Raw genomic sequence first — 13663 nt, forward strand, 5'->3', positions numbered from 1 at the left:
AGAAAGTATTATCCAGCATCCTGAATAATAACCTCAGAATTCAATGCCTTTCAGCCCATCGCCAGTCTATTATTCTGAGAATCCAGGTGCTAACACAGACAGACAGACAGACAAAAACAGATCAGATGTGACTTATTCTCTGAATCAAAAAGTATCCACTGTCGGGTACGACCCCAGCTAGTGAACTGCTCTCTTCCTGGAGCCTCTGGAGGAATCCAGAGGATCCCCAACTGTTTCCAGGCCCAAAGTGGAGACTTGAAATGTCTCCAACCCCTAGTTCCATACTCAGTTTCTAAAATCTTACTGGGGAGCTCCAAAATGTAATGCTGGAGAAACTGAGCAAGATAGAGATTAGAGAACAATTTAATAGTTTATTAAATGGAGAGATTTTCTGGGACCAAATGATCCATGTTTGGTTCCAGGGCTGAAGGAGACTATCATCTCAAAGAATCCAGCCCTGAGTATCAGACAGCAAGATTCTTTATAGAATAACAAGAACAATGACATAATGGGGGAGGTACCTGAATGGAGGTAACCTAATGAAGGGAGGTACCTAGAATGACATAATGGAGGGAAGTACTGGAGAAGTTACTGATATTCTACTGATGTCTAAAATGGATAGACCTTTATCCTGTCAAACATTAAGAAGGAATGATTATAATCTAAAGATATAAAACCTTTATCTCAAACATTAAAAGGGAAAGGTAATAACCTGAGGCAGGGTAACTAAATAGGACAATTGGGAAACTGGGTCAGGACATTAAAAGGGAACTGTGGCACAACAACCTCACCTGCTGGCAGAGATAGGATGGATTCCAGCTGCAGAAAGAGATATACTTTTTATATGTGGCCAATGTGAGAATTTGTTTTGCTTGACTAAATGTATTCATTACAAAAGTCTTATTTTTCTTTCTTTTTTTTCTTTCCAATGGGGAGAAAGAGTGGAAGGAGGGAAAGAAAATAATTTTTGTTAATTGAAAAAAAATTTAATTAAATTTTGAAAAATGAAAAAAGTGCTTTAATAATAATATGAATTTATTGGGTTGCCACTCCATTATATCTAAGTTCACAAGTACTAGAAAATTCCATGGATAAATAGGAACCAAAAAATAAAGAGATTGGTGGGAGGGGAGAAAAGTAAGCTGAGTCATTCAGTGATACAGTTTTTATAATGAGCTAAATATATGGAACTCCTCCATCTCTCCGCTGGGTTACAATTATTAGCTATATTAGGAAGAGAAAAAATCCCCTCTTTAAGTTTATGTGGATGGGTAACAGCTGCCAAATATATGTTTATCATAACACAGAAATTATAGAGTAAAAACCTAAGTGTTACTACATAGAATACCCAATCCCTCTATTTTTGTCCACCTGCATTTTTTGTTTCCTTCACAGGTTAACTATACACTATTTCAAAGTCCTATTCTTTTTGTGTAGCAAAATAACTATATGGACATATATACATATATTGTATTTAACATATACTTTAACATATTTAACATGTAGGGTCTACCTACCATCTGGGAGAAGGGGGTGGGAGGAAGGAGGGGGAAAATTGGAATTAAAGGTTTTGCAATTGCCAATGCTAAAAAATTACCCATGCATATATCTCGTAAATTAAAAGCTATAATTAAAACAAAACAAAACAAAACAAAAAACCTAGGTGTTGTTACTATGCTCCAGAACAGGTTTAGGTATCAGAGAAAACCCAAACTACCATAAGGATTCTGACATGCCTTCTTAAAGGCAAAATGATATCAGTGATAGGGAAATAATTCTTTTACATATAGCAATCTTGTACATTCTTCTTAAGCGATAAATGCATAGATCCATAATACCACACTTTCTTCCACATCATAAAAGTTGAACAAATTTAGTTAGAGTCATAATTTCATATATCTTAAAGAAACAAACCTCCCCAAACTCTGTAAGGTAAATTAAGTCAGATTCTAGATTAGAAAGTTCACAAATAAGCTGACTGAGGATTTACATGTCACCAAGGAGTCAGAGACAGCTGAGGTAACTTTCTCTGGCTTCTTATCTGAGGAATTTTTAAGGCTCTTAAGTAAATTTTCACTTCCTGTGGGACAGGTTTTGATGAGGTGAGGTTAATATTAAGACATATTTTTAGTTAATCAAGATTTGCAGGAAGAATGATCCTGAGTCCCAAATAATGAAAGAAAATAAAAATTTCCCATAACATTGATACATATATTAGAGGTCAGAGGGGCCTTAAAGCCACCTAGTAGAGTTCTCTCTCCACTCCCTGCTTCCCCCTTCATATATATATATATCCCTCTTAAAAGAAAAATCTTCCTTCTCCCAGTATTCTTCCTCCTTTCCCTTTCCCCAAAACATCCCATATATCACAAATAATATTTTATAAATCTGTACAAAATGGAAAAAATTAGCAAGATAATATGATATGAGAAACAGAAAATGTCAGTAAATTTTTTTAAAATGAGTATTGCAAAATTACAAAGATTAAGCATGGATTGAAAGAAGTGATATGAAAAGATACCCATCCCAAGTGGACCTCTTTGATAAAGAGAGCCTTAATTGATCAAAGATGGACAGAAGCAGCTACACCCAGAGAAAGAACACTGGGAAATGAATATAAACTGCTTGCATTTATGTTTTTCCTCCCGGGTTATTTATACCTTCTAAATTCAATTCTCCCTGTGCAACAAGAAAACTGTTTGGTTCTGCACACATATATTGTATCTAGGATATACTGCAACCCATTCAACATGTAAAGGACTCTTGCCATCTGGGGGAAGGGGTGGAGGGAGGGAGGGGAAAAATCGGAACAGAAATGAATGCAAGGGATAATGCTGTAAAAAATTACCCTGGCATGCGTTCTATCAATAAAAAATTATTAAAAAAAAAAAAAAAAAGAAAAGAAAAGATACCCATCCCACCCTTTTAGGGTCTACCCTCTGGAGGCCTTATTTCCTTCTGTTACTGCTTTTCCTGTCAATTTATCTGTTTTTTTTTCAAAGTCTTTGTGATTTCCTCTTCCTGAAAATTTTGATTCAATCTTTTCCCCCTCATTTATTTTCTTTATCACTCATTTTCTGATTTCCTCTTCTCTGGCTGTAATTTTTTTAGGGCACTAGATCTTAAATTATTTCACCTTTCTCCCACACTGGGCAATGAATGTTTCATCAACCTGTGTTGCAACCAGTGTGGCAAAAGTCCAACTGACTTTTGAATATTCAAAAATGGTCCTAGATGAATGCTCTGTTTTTTCCTACAGGCTGCCCAGTTTCCCATAAGCAAGCTATCATGTGTTGGTGACTGTCCCACTCACTCTATTTTTTAGTTCTCTGTCCTGGCGCCAGCAGTTCAGAGCCTACTTTCCCTGGTATCAGCAGTTTAGATGCTGGTGCTTCTGGGTTGCAGTCTCTGACAAACTTTTACTCTTAAAAGACTATGGCCAAGAAGATTTTTGATGCTTGAGCAGACTTCTACAAGCTACAGTTGGGATCTCTATGACACTGGAAAGAGGGAGGAAGGAGGACAAGATGCTAGAATAGGTTTAATATAAAACTGTGTAGTTTTCTTGAAGCTACTTGTACAGCTTTAAGGATAGTGGTATAGGAAGTAGTAAGGAAATAGTGTGGGAGGGGTACTGAGTAAGCTCAGGGTCAGTGAGCGTCAGTTCCTAGAGTTATTTTGCTGTAGTTGTCACCTGCTTTTGAATTCTGGGTGTCCTTGACCATGGAAATAGCTCAAGTTGCTTTGTCTTTGGTGCATCATTTCTGTTTTGAGAGTTTGTAGGGATTAGAGAAAATCTTTGTCATTTATCTTATTATTCATGTAATCCAGAAGACTGAAACGTTCACTTTGGATTGAAAGTGTTCTTTCTGTTTACATTATGCAAACACAGAGGGTCATCCTCAGTCATCCTAATCTATATCTTGTCATTAAATCCAAATGGACATGGTGGGAAAAGTGATCCTGGTGACTTTGCACAGTCCTTTTGCAGGGGAGAGAGGGGTTTGGTGAAAGAAATGATTATTAGTAACCAATTAATATTGTGAAGATCCAGGATTTTGTCTCTTTCCATTTCCTTATCCAAAGTCCAGTCCTTGTGAAGGTCTTTGCTGATAAATGAGATTGCCCAAATCATCTGGGTATTCCTCTCAAATAGCAGACTTTACAAAATATAATCCAGGAGAAATCTAGTCATTGTTTGACCTTTTTCTTCCATTGACTAGGGGAGTCCAGGCTTACAGTCTAATACAGAAAATCTACCTAGAAACAAAGAATACTAGGCAAATATCACATTCTTTACCCAAATATCACATTCTTTACCATATTAGTAATGCTAATGAAAAGGTGGGAAGGAAGTGGGGGGGGGGAGGACAGAGAACAGGAGAGCAATTTAAGTTTATCTAAGATAATCAAACACGTACAGCTTTTAGCTATAGCTCAACTTGTTAGTTCAAAGTCTCAACTCACAATTAGGGCATAAGTCGAGGCCACATTCTTCTGAGAGGTCTTTACTCAGTTTATTCCATTCACCAGGAAAACAATATTCACAATGTAAAGAAAGAACAAAAAACTCCAAAATGAACACTGTGTAATTATATTGACCAAGTTTATCCCTAGAGAAGAGATTGAAAAATACATCTCTCTTTTCTGCAGAAGTATGGGACTATGGATGTGGAACAGTATAAAATACTAGATTCAAGTGGTGGGCTGATTAGTTTTACTGAACTGCTTTACTGAACTGACTTACTAGGGGGAAAGAGAGAGCATTTATGTTCAAAAATGAAGTTTTTGAAAGAAATTATAACAACATAAAAGTTGTCTTAGTCTTAAATAGCAGTATTCTAAAAGACACCAAAATAGGGATTTGTCTCTTTTTTAATATATTTCTTTTTCTATGTATATATGTATATGCTTTTGCCTTCTTCCATCTCACTCTTCTTTCTCGCCATCTCTCTTTCCCTCATATCCAGAGGTATTAATGAAGAACTAAATTATATTTTAAATTATTTGTAACACTTATTTGGATTTAGGTTTATTGAGCTTGGTTTTAAGAGCAAATTTAAATTAAAAAATAATTTTAGCTTTTCTTAATAATTATAATAACAACAAATTATTTTTCCCATGGGTTTTTTGTTGATAACAGGTTCCATAGGTAGGTCAAACTCACTCAAGCCAATAAAGTCCTAGAATTTGAAGTGACCTTAAGAGGTAATCAAGTTCAATCTTCTAGAATTGGTCAGAAGCACAAATTTTGTTTAAGATCATGAGAAAATATTATCTTTCTTTAAAAAAATTTTTATTATGAATTTAACAGACATAAATATTTCACATCTAATCACATTTGATCTTGATTCCAAAAAAAAAAAAAATTGTGAGATATGATATTTTAAATTCCTATTTTGCATGTAATCAAATTTTTAACAAATTTTTTTGTGAACAAAAACAAAATTTTAATAAATTTAAATGAAGAGACTAAAGCTTCAGGAAAGGTTAATTAACTTGCCTAATGCCACACAGATAATAGGAGGGGATAGAGCTTAAGTACAGAATGCAATTTGTCTTTCCACAGAATGCCAAACACTTGACATTTCCTGTTAATCTTATTAATCCAATAAACAACTTGATTCAGAAAAAAAAAAATCAGTCAAACCAGTCTTTTTAATTTAGTCAAAACACTTGAATTAGTTGTGACTTAAACATACAAATTCAAATTAAACAAACATTTATTAAGAGTCTATTATGTATATGACACTGTTGCTGGGAGAGCAGAGGAAGGGAAAAATCAGGGAAGATTTCCTGGAAGATGGCATCTGAACTAGATCTTAGAGAAAAATAAAGGGCATGGAAACAAGTGGAAGAAGTGTATTCTAAATACTGGAGGATAGCTGCATAAATGCATGTTGTTTAATATTATTGTTGTTATTAGTATTATCAGAATCATGTTGTTCTTTGTCCTTTATTCTCCAAGAGGACAATGACATCAGAGAGGTGATGCAATGACATGCAAACAAATTGGATTTAAGTGAGGGAGGACAGTGCAAGATCACTCAGCCATCAGGGTCCAGTGGCAAGATATAGATCATCATATATGGAGAGCCCAAAATGAGACTAAGAAAGATCTCGTTCAGTCTGGCTGAAATGTAGGACATATCTAGGACTGTATATAAAATAAGGCAGGAAAAGCATTTTGGAATCAGATTCTGGAAATCTTGAAGTTTTATGTAAGGGACTGAATTCTAGCTGAGCCTTATTTTTATTCTCTGGGTTTTGACTAATTTTGTTGTAGAGTTTACCTTTTCCCCTTTCATTTATGAATTCTCTGCCACACCGCACTCTCCACCCCCCCTACCCCCCCCCCCCCCACAGAGTTTTTATGGAAAATTTACGGATTTCATTACATAGAGCCAGCCTTCCAATTGTAGTCAAAATTGTCTGAATCTTATAGATTCCATTTTCATGTGAAGTTTAGGAACAAGATTTCTTATTTCAGACATTAAATTTTGAATTGGGGGTAGTTCAGTCTATTATAGGTATCAAAACAGCAATTTAATAATCATTGCTCTGACAAACAAATATGTCACTTACCTGGTTTTTAAACAGCAGGAATAAAGAAACTGTCAGGTAAACAGCAAGCTATCAACCAATTCTTAGTCAGGGATAGTTTCTCTGTTCATCCACATCATCAGTAATATAATTATTTAACATTTGACAGTTGCTTTACATATGATCATTTTATATTATATGAGCATATCAAAGCTAAAATAAAAAAAACAAGCCATAGTTTACAACACAGTTCTAGAATCTAATGTTCTTGACAACTTTTTAAGCTAGAAAAAAAAAATTGAATAAAATGCATATTTGAAAAACCACTTTTCCAAGAATTGTCCTATAAAGACCTGTAATTTGTATTCTGATTTACCTGTTGAAGCATATGAGTTCAGAGGCCATTCCCTTTTGTCTTCAATATATGTTTTCTTCTTCTTTCCTTTTCTTGATACCTTTCTTTAGCACTGGATAACATAAACACCTTTCAAACTCATGATTTCTCAATTCCTGGCTTGCTTTTCCAGCTAATGATTTTTAGGTTGTTTTGTTTTGTTTTGTTTTTTTTTGAGACTGTTGCTATTTCAGATCAAACATACTGACTATACTGTGAGAAGCATCTGGGAATAAAGAAAGCAGCTCTGGAATTCTAAAGGCTGTGAACAAATAGCAGCTAGAGGAGGAGTCAGGAGTGTCAGGGGCAAGGAGGTTAGTTTTAGCTGAGGTTAAAAAAAATTATTTAAAAATTTCATTTTCAGCCTTTTGTAATTGATGATTAAAGCATCTGGACAATCTGATATTGTTTTCAGGTATGCAAATATATTTGCCTTTTTAAATTAAGTTTATTGCAGAATAAGAAATAATTACAAGTACTTACATAAAGCATCATTAACACCAATGAATATCATTAAAAGTGCTGATTAAAAAAAGCAAAAGAAATGTATTTTATTGCTAATTTTTCTGGAACATTTGCTTACTCTTCCTGTGCTGTAGTTTCCCTGCTTCCATAAAATGGGCATAAAACAAATTTCATTTAATTTTTTAAAGGGAAACTATATACTAAAGTATTAATAAAATCTTTTTTATGATAAGAAACTGAAAACAAAATTTATGCACACAAATTGGATAATGGGTGAATGAATTCTGGTAGATGAATGTAACAGAATATTGTTACTCAAAAAGAAATGACAAATGAATAATTCAGAGAAATATGGGAAGATATCTGAATGGATAGAAACCAAGGAATCAAGAGGAAAAAAAATCACAATAATAATATATATTGGATGTCTATTATGTGCCCGGACTGTACTAAATATTATAGATGAAAAGAAATCTAAGTCCTTACCTTCAAGAATATTCATGAAGTTAGAAAGAATCCACTGTGAGGGTTAAGTCATCTACAAATATTACCAACAATGACTTTTAGGTCAAAATGGGCACATGAGTTAAATATAAAAGGAGATTATTAGAAAATGAGAAGAACATTAGAAGAAGTTCCTATCAGACTCATGAATAGGAGAATAATATGCAAAAAAACAAGAGACAGAGTTTTGTTGAGGCATAAAATGAATATTTTTGATTATTTTAAATTTAAAAAAATTATTGTATAAGCAAAGCTAATATAATTTAAAAGAAAAGCAGAAAATTAGGAAAAAACTTTCATAAACAATCTCTCAGATGAGAATTTCTTTTTTCAAATATATGGAGAACTTTTTCAAATTTATAAGAATGTGAATCATACCCCAATTGATGGATATGAACAAGCAGTTTTTTTGATGAAAAAAGCAAGACTGTCTATAATTATATGAGAACATGCTCTAAATCATTATTGTTTAGGAAAATGCAAATTAAAATAATTTTGAAATGTCTTCTTTCACCTGATAAATGTTTTTTAACTGGGGAATAACTAAATAAGCTGTGGTAAATGATTGTGATGAAATATTGCTGATATAAGAAATAAGAAGCTAGTTGATTTATAACATAAAGAAAAACTGGAACCTATGAAAGAAGATGCTATCTACCTCCAGAGAAAGAACTGACAAATAGAATATGCGTAGTATGGTTCACAAAAATGTGTATGTGTGTATGTATACATAGATATGTATGTTTATGGATATATATGTGTGTTTACATATATATATATATATTCCCATTTAATTGTTGTCTTTAGGGATAATGGGGAATAAAAAGTACATATCAGAGAACAGAAAATCTAGAAGGAAGCAAAGAAAATCTAGGTTGCTTTGAAAACAACATAGAATTTATTACATAAGGTTTCATGAAATGGAAATTTATCATTTCATGCTGAATCCTCATGTTCTGCTGTGTATATAGAAATGTTCTTTCTTTTTTGTTTTGTATTTATGTTTAAAATAAACTTTTTAAAGTTTTTTAAAAAGAAAAACAATGGCATACATAAGAAATGATGTAAAAGATATTATCCAGAATATCTATAATGGCCAGGCATGTAGGGAAACCTTATGTAATAAATTCTATATGTTGTTTTCAAAGCAACCTAGAGTTTCTGTGAAAACTCTATAGGAGTAGGAATTCTAAGACTTGTGGCAAAGATGGGACAATCCACCTCTATCCTTAAGGAGTCTCTCTTTTAGTCTCTTAAAAATAGAGACATCTGGCATAAAAGATCTTAAAGTTAAGAAACTTATTTTCTTTTGCAATACTGCCTGGCCTCAAAATACCTTAGAGGATCAAGAACAATGGCCCATTAATAAGTCCATTAACTATATTTGTTTATTTGCAGCTTGATTTGTTTTGCTGCAGACTAGGCAAGTGGACTGAAGTACCATATGTCCAAGCCTTTACAGCCTTATTTTGTTGTGCCACAGTTCTCTTTTAATGTCCTAACCCAGTTTCCCTAATTGTCCTATTCAGTTACTCTGCCTCAGGTTATAGCATTCCCTCTTAATGTTTGATAGGATAAAGGTCTTTATCCATTTTAGACATTATTAGAGTATCAGGAACTTCTCCAGTACCTCCCTCCATTATGTCATCCTAGGTGCCTGACTTCATTATATCATCCTCATCCTAGGTTCCTCCCTCTATTAGGTCATCCCCATCCAGGTACCTCCCCATTATGTCATTGTTCTTGTTAACCTATAAAAAAATCTTGTATCTGACATTCATGGCTGGATTCGAGACAATAGTCTCATTTAGCCCATGGATCCATTGGTCCCAGTAAATCTCTCCATTAAATACATTATTAAATTGTTCTCTAATCTCTCTTTTGCTCAGTTTCTCTGGCATTACAGTCTCAAGATCCTAAATTAAGATAGCACTGCAGGACACTGAAGATAAGATTTGCTAGAGGGGAATTGAAAGTAAACACTGACCTCCTAGATTGAAGAGGGAACCCCAAAACTCTGAAAATCCTTAAAGGAGAAAACTTCCTTCAACTCTGCCTCAGTGAGGGGACTCCACCCCAAGCACAAACAGTTTCATCTTTGTTATCTGGGTAGGGTCAGCTCAGTTCCAAAACCCATTGAATTCAATTCAAATTCTAGCCCTAGCTGAAACCCAGTGAGGAGCCAACCTGGGACTCCACCCACGAGCCCTCTTCAGCTTGTAACCAAAACCCCCTATTATAAAAGAGCCAAACTAAAACCCTCTTTACAAAAGTTCCAAGCATGCGAGGTGCTTGGCACCCCAAGGAGCTTCTGCCCCCTGGAATACTGTTTCCAGTGCCCTCTTCTTTCTACCTTCATCTATTTCCTAACTAGACTTTAACCTTACTTCCAATCCCCAAAATAAACATCTTTTATCAATCAAGGTTTTCAGATCTGTAAATTCCTTAGAGAACTGGGCCTCCAGAAAGGGAATCCTCAGAATTCCCTACCCTTGCGCCGCCACTAGATCTTATTTAACTCCCTGACCACCAGAAACTCTAATTTCATTTGGGTAGCCCAAATCTAAACCTCATTAATATCCTCAAGTGAGTCATTATTAAACTGAGAATTGGGTGAAGAATTTTCAAGTAGGGTTACTTAGAGTCATTGTACCCTGGGAGAATATTAAGCTTAGTCTTTTTGAACTTTTTAGTTTAGCCTGTAAACCCACAGGTGCTCATGCCCAGACTGTCACCCCAGTAAATCCAGGAGATATGGTATACTTGAAATCTTGGAAAGTCCAAGCAAGATACTGACCCCCTGGGTATAAAATGGAAAGGACCACATAGGGTCATTCTGACTACTTCAACTTCAATTAAACTTGAAGGCCTTCCCAGCTATATTCATGTTTCTAAAATTAAAAGTGCTATTCCTGTCACCTCTTCTCTTTCAGACCTTCCTGCATATTCCTGTAAACCCATAGAAGACCTGAAACTACTGTTTCTCAGGAGTCCTGGAAACGCTGGAAACATACTAGAAGAAGAGTGAACTTATCTGCTTCCTCCTTTTCCTCCTTCTAGCCTTTTTTTGTTGTTGTTATCCTCTATTCTCTCCAGTTAATTTTCTCCTACACTATTTGTGAGGCTTTATATCTTACACATTTCAGGCCATGAACTTCTAGCTACTTGTTCAACTTTAATACTACTGACTTACCAAATTCTGAGACTCAGAATCTCCTGAATGTTGCTGCCATCATCTTCAAGTCACTTGTCTCCCCTCCTTAGTCTGGACTCAACTTGGCAGAGTCAGCTCTACATCTCTTATCAGCTTAAAACAGCTTCAAAAGATGCGACCTTCTTCCCTTTGGCCCAAATGAATTTGAGTTCCAATTGCTTGAGGGAGGAATGATGTAGTGTAGCTCCTAGGGAAGGTATAGCAAAAACCCTAAGGCTACCTGACCTGGGAGTGCTGTACTTCCACAACCAAAGCAGGCTATCAGATAACAATTTGTTGGTCAGTAGCAACAAAGTTTCTGAGATAATCTAAGCCATAGAATTCAATAAAGAGGTACAACTCCATCTCTAATCAATAGAATCCAATATTCCATTATTGGAATCTTTACAAACTGCTAACTCATTAGAGTTGATGTTTTGGGCCAGAACCTGAAACAAGGTACTAAGTAGAACTGATTAATACAATGCTTGTGTTTACACCTTTATTCATTGGAGTTCACAAGTATGGGAGATTCACAAAGTAAACTTTGTAACTTTGTGAATTCATACCTCCCTTGAAGCTCTTAGGGCCAGAGAGCACTATGGGAGAAAACCCATAATCCCTCTCTCTGGTATATAAGAAGAAAGCAGAGGCCCAGTGGGGAGAATTCAGCCAAATTACATGGAGAGGGGAGCATCCAGTCAGAAGAAGCCACAAGTCGGAGTTGAGCTAGAGCCAGGAGAGAATTACTTCGGAAGGCAAGAGAGGCAGGTTTATCTTTGTGCTGGCTGGAGGCTGAAGGGAGCAGAGGCAAAGGACAAAGCTGCAGGAGCTCTCAGAACTGAGCAGAAAGATAGGCCTCTAAGAATCTAAGCTAACCAGGCTATATTGGAGACAATAAAAGATCTGAACTTTTATCACCTGGCTGCATTTGGGGTAATTATTGATCTGAACTGATACTAAGGCTACCTCCAGAAAACCTCCCCGAGAAACCTGCCCTCTTCCCCAGAGAGAACAATCATATTATATATTATAAAGAAGAAAAAGAACACTACACTCTGCAACTCCACCTCCAAGACCACTCCTCAGTTCTACCTCTAAGCCATAAAATTAGCATATTATCTATGAAGCACCTTTTTTTCCCCTCCTTTTTGCTCCTGGTTCTTTGTTAAATTCTTTTGGAACTTAGCAACATAATAACTCTTTGCCCCTTAACTTGCAGACAAAGTGAATTTGTATATTCTTTTCCCATATCTGGGGATTCTTAATGTTGTGGAGGTGTCTTCTGCCTCAACAATGACATGGTCAGACTTGTACTTTAGGAAGATCCTGTTAACCTCTGTACTTTGTCTTCAGATCTCAACATAAAACTGAAACTGTTTTCTCCAGTTACTCATGATTCTTTAATCCAATGGCCTTTTCTCCCTCCACCTTCATCCTGCATCACCCAACACCAGGATGAAGATCCAGCAAAGGAAACTGGGAAGCAACAGTCAGCCAGGAAGTATGAGAATCAGGAGACATAAAAACCTAGAGAAAAGAGAGTATTCAGAAGAAGGTGATCAACAATATCAAAGATTGCAGAAACAAGAAGCTTGAAAGTGGAGAAATGTAGTGTTCTGTTTAGCTTTCTGGAGGTCTTGGAACCAGCCTTCGTTTCAGCAGAGTAATCACCACAAAAATAGCTAGGGATAAAGTCCAAATGTCGTTATTGTCTCCTTCACAGTCTGTTTCCTTGCCTGGGGCCCGGGATAGCTCAGTGTGAGATGTGGGGGAGTGTTAAGGGGAGGTCAATTCTCTGAGAGCTTCCACAGCTGTGGATCATAGCATCTGAAGGAGTTGCATGGCAGACTTTGCTGACACAAGTGTTGTGGACTGGGAATGAAATAAATTGGAGGCAGAGGGAAGAGGAGAGAGGCCAGACAGTGCAACGGAAAGGTCAGAGAACAGCAACTTCCTCTCAGTCTCCTTGTATCATCCTCTCACATGAGGAGATCCATTCTGCAAGTCTGGGTTGGATCTCCGGCAGCCACTATCAGGTGGCCTCCATGACACAACAGGGGAGGAGAAAAAAGGGTGCTCTCAGTGATGAGTGAAACAGGAAACTGAAGACTTCTCAGAATAATAACTTTGGGTAATTCAAGACTGAGCACCAAGGATCTGTTAATCATTAAGACTCTGGGAAATATCTGAGGTAACCCTTTGACCTTTAATTAACTGCTTAAAGAAGAACCTGACTAATTATTTAATGGCCTGGAGATATTCAAGAAACTTCCAAACTGACTATCTCTATTTGTTGATTGAGAAAGCCTTAAACCAAGTCTCCTTAATTATTTTAGAAACCTTTAACCCCTCTGGCTTAATGGATTACTTTACCTCTAAATAAATCTCCTTATTGAAAGGGGTTATGTGGTTTCTCATAAAATCATTAACTAAGGTAGATTGAACCTATAACCTAAATTTTAGTTTATGGTCCTATGGTTTTGGAAAAATGAAATTCTTTATACAAACATTACAATAGAGTGTTCATATCAGGTCAAGCAAGCATTTGCAAATATTGTTAA

Source organism: Antechinus flavipes, chromosome 2 (assembly GCF_016432865.1).
Source record: "Antechinus flavipes isolate AdamAnt ecotype Samford, QLD, Australia chromosome 2, AdamAnt_v2, whole genome shotgun sequence".
Taxonomy (NCBI): Eukaryota; Metazoa; Chordata; class Mammalia; order Dasyuromorphia; family Dasyuridae; genus Antechinus; species Antechinus flavipes.